The sequence below is a fragment of the Eptatretus burgeri genome, chromosome 1 (assembly GCF_056783735.1).
Source record: "Eptatretus burgeri isolate ZD-2024b chromosome 1, Ebu_testis_v1, whole genome shotgun sequence".
Lineage (NCBI taxonomy): Eukaryota > Metazoa > Chordata > Myxini > Myxiniformes > Myxinidae > Eptatretus > Eptatretus burgeri.
Genome location: NC_140961.1, coordinates 17,755,901 through 17,765,260, shown reverse-complemented (window position 1 = coordinate 17,765,260; position 9,360 = coordinate 17,755,901).

The following is a 9,360-nucleotide window of genomic DNA, read 5'->3' as shown; positions in this document are numbered from 1 at the left end:
TCCCTTGCCTTTTTCTATTTTGGAGTACAATTAATTGATCCTAAAAGTTTTATATATTCTCGACTCTTGCATATAATAATATCCAATGTGTGTGAGTTTTGCACGTCCTCCCAAACCACTGGTCACACAAAGTTGAAAACCATACCATATTGATCGCCAAGGACCCAGGCAGTTCAAGTTTAAAATAAAATTGATATGGACAAAAACATTTTCATTATTCACATCGATAAAGGCCCAGTCAAAGGAAACGTGAACAATGATTCACGTGGCTTAGCAACAAGTCACGACACGCTGCCGATTGGCTGTATGAGGCGACGTGCACTGTGATTGGATCCTGGAAAGTGACATCAACACAACTAAATATTTATTTACTATTACCTGTTCTTATAATTTCAAACTTGAAAATTGGAGCTACAAACATCTCAAAAAATGGGCCTGGGCCAACAGGCTCGCTGGTAAAATATAAAATTATTGACCAATTTGTATTCACCACCAAATAATCCATCCTGGGTTAGTTCTCCCAGAATTACAGATGGGTTAATTCCAGAAGAAAATAGAGCGGGAGCACTCGGTAGAGTGCAAAACCTCCGCCGCCAATACTGCTGGGTCACTTAAGTGAACCTGATATCCTATTCATTGTAGGTCAAAACGGATCAGACTCTACTGAACCACGATTGAATAAACTAAACTAGATCGACGCGCATGTAGAAATGCCCAAAAAATAAAATCGAAATTTTTTTGAAAAAAAAAGGTGCAAAATTTTTCTTTTTTTCTCTAACAATTGTGTTTTTTGGGGGTTGGAAATCACTTAAAACATGTAGAAATGCAAAAAAAAAAAAAATTCAAATATTTTTCAAATCAAAATTTTTTTTGAAAAAAAGTTGCAAAATTTTGTTTTTTTTTCTCTAACAAATTTGTTTTTTTTGTTGGAAATCACTTAAAACATGTAGAAATGAAAAAACAAAAATTCAAATATTTTTTCAAAATGGCCGCCATAGCGGCCATATTGGACTTTGGACCAAGTCCAAAATCTAATGGCATGATCCTTGGACCATACCTAATCCCCCCACCAAGTTTCGTCGAAATCCATTGAGGAGTTTTTCCGTAATACTGTTCACAAACAAACAAACAAACAAGCAGTCATAGACTGGTACTTACGAAATCGTCAACTTGACCTCTGACCTTGTCTAATAAAAGCTGTCTCTCGAGAAGGTAGCGACGCAAACCAGAAGTTTCTATGATGATTCTGTACCAAACCATCAAAAATCAAATGTTTTGGATGTTTGACCTCACTGTGACCTTGACCTTAGACCGATTTTGACCAAAATCTAATCAGCGCTAGCCATCACCCTCCTGAATCACGTGGTGTAATTTGACATTGGTAGCTTCTTCCGTTCTCGAGTTATCTGTACCAAACCATCAAAAATCGAATATTTGACCTCACTGTGACCTTGACCTTTGACCGATTTTGACCAAAATCTAATCAGCACTAGCCATCACCCTCCTGGATCACGTGGTGTAATTTGACATTGGTAGCTTCTTCCGTTCTCGAGTTATCTGTACCAAACCATCAAAAATCGAATATTTGACCTCACTGTGACCTTGACCTTTGACCGATTTTGACCAAAATCTAATCAGCACTAGCCATCACCCTCCTGGATCACGTGGTGTAATTTGACATTGGTAGCTCCTTCCGTTCTCCATATTTCGTGCCTACAAACAAACAAACAAACAAACGGAAGTCATCAATATACTTACGAAATCTTTAGATTTCGTAAGTAACAAACAGACAGGGGTGAAAACAGTAACCTCCGTCCATCTTCGATGGCGAAGGTTAAAGATGTAAGAACAGTGAGAGAAGTAGGAAGAAGCACGCAGGCCATCAACGAGATGAGAAGCTATCATTTTGATAAACAGGTACGGTACTTGGACCGAGAGATCCGATGGCAAGTCTTTGGGCAGATGACGACTGGAGATGAGAGACAATTGTATATTCATGCAGATAAAATGGTTTTGCACAGAGAAGGAGTAGAAGTGCAGAAGTGAATGAGAGAGTGGCAACCGATTGGGGAATGAAACATAAAAGTGAGGTTCCACTTAAAACACTCCAAATTGATAAACGTCCAACGTTACGTGCCAATGAATGATGCCAGTGAAGACGACAAAGATGCTTTCGATGAGAAATTCAACAAAGCTGTAGAGGAAACATTTCACCATGATGTACTCCGTGTAATGAGAGATTTAAATGCAAAAAGTGGAAGAGGACAATGTCGAGCATGAACACACCACGGGAGGACGTGGAATGGGTCTACAAAATGATAATGGCAGAAGATTAGTGGAATCTTGGGAAACAAATGGGCTTTGTATGGGAGGAATGCTGTTTCCACACAAAAGCATTCACAAAACTCGAGAGGTCATAGAGCACCTTACCCCACGCAGTGTTGAAATAAATAATTGAACTTAAATAAAATAATAGTTTTAAAGGTCGAATCAAAAAAATTCTGGAAGTTTATTTAGTGCAGTAGGTGTTTTATACACTACTTTATTGAACATGTGCAAGTCCTGCAAAACTGGAGGTTTTTTGAAGCGGTAAGAAGGTGATTTGTATTCTACAGTGTTCACGCATGTAAGTAAATATAGATTGTAAAGGTTGTATCAAAAATTAATTCCGGAAGTTTACCATAATTTACACAGTGGCGATTACACCACCCTATTTAACGTGCTACATGAGTTATTCATGCCTGTTGTTCGTATCCTTTATGATGTCCTTAAAAACAGTAAGTTTCCTGGTTAAAAAGAAAGTGTTTTTTTTTGTGTATAACATGGAGGCTCGTACAAGAGCGAACACACAGAACATATAACAAAGGGAGAAGGAGACATGAGAGGTGGGAGAGGGAAGCACAAAACAGTGGGGAACAAAGACATTAGGAGATCTGTGGAAAGGAAAGGGATGGGGCAGGATACATGGGGTAAACAAGATGGACACTACAGGGACTTTCAATAAGGAAAGCAGAGAATTTGATGGAGGTGGGTTTGGGGTGGGTTTACAGGGGTATAAAATATCAAGGTTTTGGATGGAGAAGGTATGAGAAAGTGGTGAACAGCTGTTTTGAAGATCTGGAGGGATGAATTTGGGATTGAAGAGAGTGTGGGAGTTTGTTCCAGAGGCAGGAAAAAATGGAGGAATGAAAGAGTGAAGGTGAGCAGTAATTCTTGGTTTGGGCAGTTTCACCAGAAGAGAGTTTTTGGCGGACCTTGAGCGCCCTGCGGAAATATAGGGGAAACAGAGCAAGGGGGGGGGGGCAAGGCCAGAGAAGAGACGGTAGAAGACAGAAAGACCACCGACCTATCAGTGGTGAGAGAGTCAGAGACCCAACGACTCAGCCTCATCGTGTGAGATATAAAGAATCCTAAAACCCTTGGTTTCCAAAGAGTGAAACCGAGCTATGTGTGAGGCAGGATCACCAGCCCTGAGGGAAGAGCAGTACTCCATCAGGCTACAGATGAAAGCTTTGTATGTGGTTAGGAGCTCAGGTGTGCCAAGGAAGGACTTTCGCATGACGGAGGATGCCCAGTGACTGGCTTTGGAGGCCAGCTTGGAAATGTGACTTTCCCAGGAAGGATCATGGCAGATAGTGAGGCCCTAAAGCTTGAATGACAGGACTTCTTCAAGAGGATTGTTGAGAAAGTAGATGGGGTTTGACTGCCAGACAGAGGACAAAAATTCTTACTCCTCTCTGCACATGTGTGATCATGACAAATTCAAAGCCAAAGTACCTTTAAACGACAGGTTCGTTTTCCGATTCATGTTCTGCTTTGTGTTCAAAGCATAACATTCAATTTAAATAAAGTTGTTCCTCGATCATAAACTGACGTTTGTGGATGGACGGACAGAAGTGAACCATTTGCTTAACCTCCGTCTGTGCTTTGCATGTGCATTGTAACAACATAGCCATCACCGGATGAATGAATTAAGAACGAGATTGATCATTTCATGAGAAGAGGAGGTCTCTGACTGATGTGACGGTTAAAAGAGGTGCTGACATATTTATCGACCACCACTTGTTTAGTTGCATATCTAGAACTCAAACTAAAGAAGGCCGGAACACCTGCACAAAAGGGAAAAATGATTCGATATATTAATAAATTCAAGGACAAACAAGTATGGGACAAATACAAATGGAAGTACAAAACAGATTTTGTGGTTCCAGAAGAAAGGAATGGGATCGACTTTGAAGTGCTGTATTCGATGAAGCATGTGTTATAACAAATGAAGTGTGGACTGCAACTGATGGAAAATTTATTGGAAACAAAGGATGTAAAAATAACAAATGGATCTCAACTCAAACTCAGAAACATATTGAGGAATGAAAGAAATTCAAACAAAAACGAGAAATTTGCAAAACAAAGGTCCAGAAAGAGGAATTGCAGACAAAGTATCGATACTAACAAAGCAGTGAAGAGGTCTGCAAGGAATGATAAGTGATGGGATTTGCGGATGAGGTGCAAACAGCATATGGCAACAGTGTATAAAATAACCAGACAGTGGACATCAGCTTGAGGGATGGGATAGAAACCAGCGAAACATAAACAAGGATGTAGCCTCACATCAGAGGAAGAACAGATGGGAAGTTTGCTGAAAATTTGAAGGAAGTACATAACAGAGGGATGGTGGGAGAACAAATTGATACTGCAGGAATGGCAAGAACAGATTTAAATAATGACACTGGTTCTATCAAAGAAGCTCAGATGTTCTACAAAGAAGACAAAAAGCAGAAGTAACATTCATGAGGCTGCGATAAATTTGGAATTCAAAACAATATGACACGAACAAAGTTTCAGATTTTTCACAGCAATATAAAATCAGTTCCACTCTTAATTTTTTTGTATACCGAGTCAAGGCTCATGGAAGAGAGAGGACATTGAACAGATCAGGACACAACAGAACAAAAGGAACAGTAGAGAGAGGGGGAAAACACAAGACTGGTGCAACCATTAGGCAAACTAGAGGGTCGCCAAGAGCGGCAAAATTTGGGGCAGCAAAAATGAATGAAAGAACGATTCATGAGATTAGACAAGTAAACAAGAGCAAGAATTGCTTTGCAATACATGTCCCCTACCGGTCCCAATGAATGTAACTGTCCCTTTATGTTGGCGGTGTATGATGGCATGTTGCATGCCAAAAAAATAAATTAAAAACATCCTTTTTACAGCCATTTTCCCCTGGTGAGCAGGGGTTAGCTTTTTGCAGGCTCCATGCAATCATGGTTCCCTTGTTGAGGCAATGTTTTTTTTATTATGGCAGGGTGCCCTTCCTGACACCAACCCTGGTCGCCTTTTATGACACACAGGGATATGGTACACCCATTCTAACCGGGGCATACACCGGGACCAGTACACTGGTACTCATTTCACCAACCTCAGAAGGATGACAGGCTGAGTCAACCCCCTGGTGTTAATTCAGTGGAAACGGGGCTCAAACTCAGGACCCCAGGATCCCAAGCCAGCAACCCTAACCACTAAGCCAACACCAAGCTTACATTGCATGCCAAAAATAATAACAATAACCCGATGTACATACATGAAGCAAAAACATGCATACGGCGTATGTGCATGTATAATAAATCGTGGTTATATACATGTGATCAATACAATTGCACTGGGCCATGGATTAGCACCCAGGCCTAAGGCCTGCTGATCTGTGCTACTTCATGCAATCGCAACGCATGATATTATTGGGGTGGAGTCAGGGCAGCTATCCAGCCAATGGGTGTAAAGCAGTGGGGGTGGAGTCAGGGCAGCTGAACACTGACCCATGTATAACATGTGATATTTTCTAAGTTCAAAAAGGGTATAACTATGAAAAATTGACGAAACTCGAACTTATTTTGTAATTTGTCATAATAAAGCCACATACCAAGTTTCAGTTGAATATGATAAAGGGTAAGGGAAAAACGTATGAAAAACCACAGGTAGGACGGATGGACGGACAGATTGAGAGCAAACCCGTAGTCCCCTCCAGTGAAACTGGTAGAAAACGAACAAGCAGATCGTTTGTGTTTTTCCTTTAATATGAATTGTTATTGTTAATGGCCAGCTCCGGTTGCCAGGTGAAACCATCTCCCTCCCCTCCTCCCGGGACGCCAGAAGTATGCCCCTGTGATCATGCGCTGAAGGAAGAACCACAAATGCCACCTTATAAGTGTTGGTAGCGGTGGGCATGTCACAGGCTCAAGCAGCCCGGTGGAGAACCAATTGTGCAAGATCCAATGTAAAGGGCAGAGAGAGTTCGGCAGACAGCATGTTCAGTGGAAGAATAATTTGTTGGGGATGTCGAGTGAATTGCCAGTCATTGCAAGACGAGTTCCAAAGTTGTGACGACCACAAGATGTTTGGAACTTCGTTTGTGAAAAATAATCTCACAGATAATGTCCCCAACACATTTATTACTCTCCACATCCTCTTCTCCCTCCCTCCCTCCCTGTTTTCGTAACCAATGGTGAGCGAAGATTTTCAAAGCAAAAGTTGATCATAGCATACATCAATTCCTCAATGATGCAACAAATACTTGTTAGGCTATCCACGCCATCAATATAACACGAAATTATGCAAAACATTCACCGGAAGGGACTTGTTTATGCATTTGGTAAACTGAAAGCATGGAAAGAGGTGACTTTGGATGACTTTGGATCAAACACTCGATGCAGGATGTCCCAGAAGTCAAGTTACACTGACACCAGGTCTGACGTCGCAGACTCAGGAAGTTTTAATGCAATTAATTTGTTGACAAGCCATAATCGATTGGCAGAGTATGGAAATACATTGCCATTTTGGAAAATGAACTGTTCATGACTGCGCAAATGGAGCAAAGACTAGCTGAAGGATGTTTCCTCAGTAGAATAGAGCATGACATCTTTCCTTAAGACAACTGTTTCACGTGCACACATAGTATACCGTATGCTGCACCATCAATGACCTTTCACCATACTGATTATGTGCTGCTGAGATGTACAAGTCTGCACAACATACCATTTTACCATCGCTGAGTTGATGTTGTAATGGAATCCATCCCAAAATATCACTTTTGCTCATCAGGCCCAAGTTCATCAATACCCTCTTACCCCCTTTACTGAAAACATCCTTCGACAGCAGGTGATTACTCTGGTCAAGGTGGAAGAACTCGTTATCTCTCTTAACTCTCCCAGAGCTACTCATCCTGAAAGTATCACTGCTTCAAATCTCAAGAAAACTATTCTTCTGCTCTGTCTACTCTTCTTTCTCTGTTGTTTTTTTTTTTCCAGATCATTACTCAAGTCTGCCAGCCTGCCTAATGTGAAACTAGAGGGGGAGCAGTCGGTCGAGTGCAAAACCTCCGCCACCAATACTGCTAGGTCACTCAAGTGAACCTGATATCCTATTCATTCAATTTGACGTCAACAGAGCTCACAAAGTTATAGTTTGCAACTTTCACTTTTACATACTCAATTCATTCGTACTCACTACTCAATTCGTACTCCACATACTCAATTCATTCTCAAAAAAAAATTGTTAGAGAAAAAAAAAACTTAGACAAAATGTTCTAGTTTTTTTTTCTCCAACAATTTTTTTTTGGGTGGGGGGTGGGGGGGTTGGAAATCACTTAAAACATGTAGAAATGCAAAAACAAAATTCAAATATTTTTTCAAAATGGCCGCCATAGCGGCCATATTGGACTTTGGACCAAGTCCAAAATCTAATGGCAAGATCCTTGGACCATACCTAATTCCCCCACCAAGTTTCGTCGAAATCCATCAAGGAGTTTTTCTGTAATGCTGTTCACAAACAAACAAATAAATAAACCAATGTCACCCGCAGGGTGACCCGTATCTTGCCAAAAGGTGACCACGTGTGACTTCTTTAAGGTCACACTGAGGTGAACACAGCTGCTATCCACCAGGAGCGACTCCTAGAGGAATATCTGCCTACGAGCGATTCCGATGAGAATCGTTCTACAGAGTAACCATGAAAAATATGCGTTTGCCTCATAACATCACCAAACGACGTCATAATGTCTCAAGCTTGACATATCTAGAAAGCACTCATCGAGGTGTTCAATTTGAGGTACTACACGATATGGTTCCTAAAACTTGAAAATTTGACCTTGGGGTCAAATACATTTGACCTGAGGCGCTAACCATGAAAGTCAAGGCCAATCGCCACCAAAAATTAATCAGCTGAGCGCCAGACCATGAACTATATTCCCATGAAGTTTGAAGACGATCCGATCAAAATTACTCAAAAAATAAGAGTTTCGTCGACTCCCCTGATTTGCGACAAAGTGACCTTGACCTTTGACCTTCAAAATTTTATGCGCTGAAAGGGACCTCTATAGGCCTCTGATATGCGAAGTTACAAAAATTTCCAATGATAACTGTGCTCTGCAGAGTGATTTATACATGATTACGGACAAAAAAAATAAAAAATAAAAAAAAGCATACAAGCTGACTAACATATCTTGCAAAAACTTCGTTTTGGCAAGATAATGAACAGACAGACAGGGGTGAAAACAGTAACCTCCGTCCATCTTCGATGGCGGAGGTTAATAACAATATTACATTCTAGACTGGCTATCAGATTTCCTGTGCCCTCACAAGAAGCTGGTTAAATTGGAAGTTCTCTCCCAAGCTCTCAGGAGGCTGGTGTCCCTCCAAGTATCATTTTCTTTATACACAAGATTTAGGCTCATGGAAGAGTGAGATTATCATCGGTAAGCATGAGTAAATGGGAAATATACTGACAGTAGGGCAGTGCGGCCACATTTTGTCTGAACAAGTAGAGGAATTAAAGAAGAGGAAAGAGGAGAAAAAGAGGAAGAGAGGAAACATGGTAAACAGCAAGTAAGGGGAATGGTTGGGAACAGTTAATGGGATTTGTGAAGAGCACAAGTGAAGATGGAGGATGAAATGATATGGAAGTGCACCACCTGCTTGAAGCCCTGGAAGGAAGAGTGCGATTGAACAGCAGTAGTACAAATGTGGAAAAGAGTAGAGGTGTGCAATGAGACTGGATTTTGGGAGCTTAACCAGGATTAGAGATACTGGAAGAACACATGCATCTCGTCGGAACTGGAGAGGGCAAATTACCGAGAGAGCAGCTGCAGCAAGATCAGAGGAAAGGCAATATTCAATATAGAGACCACCTATTTGTCTGTGATTGGAGAGAAACTAGCCTTGTGCTTCGGCCTCCTTACAGGATACGTCAATAATGTTCAGTGCTTTGGATTTGACAGAAACCAGGAGAGACAGATGTGATGCTGGGGTGTAAGCCAATAAGGGAGAGCATCATCAATATTGTGTTTATGGGCAAAGGCCTTGTTTGCTG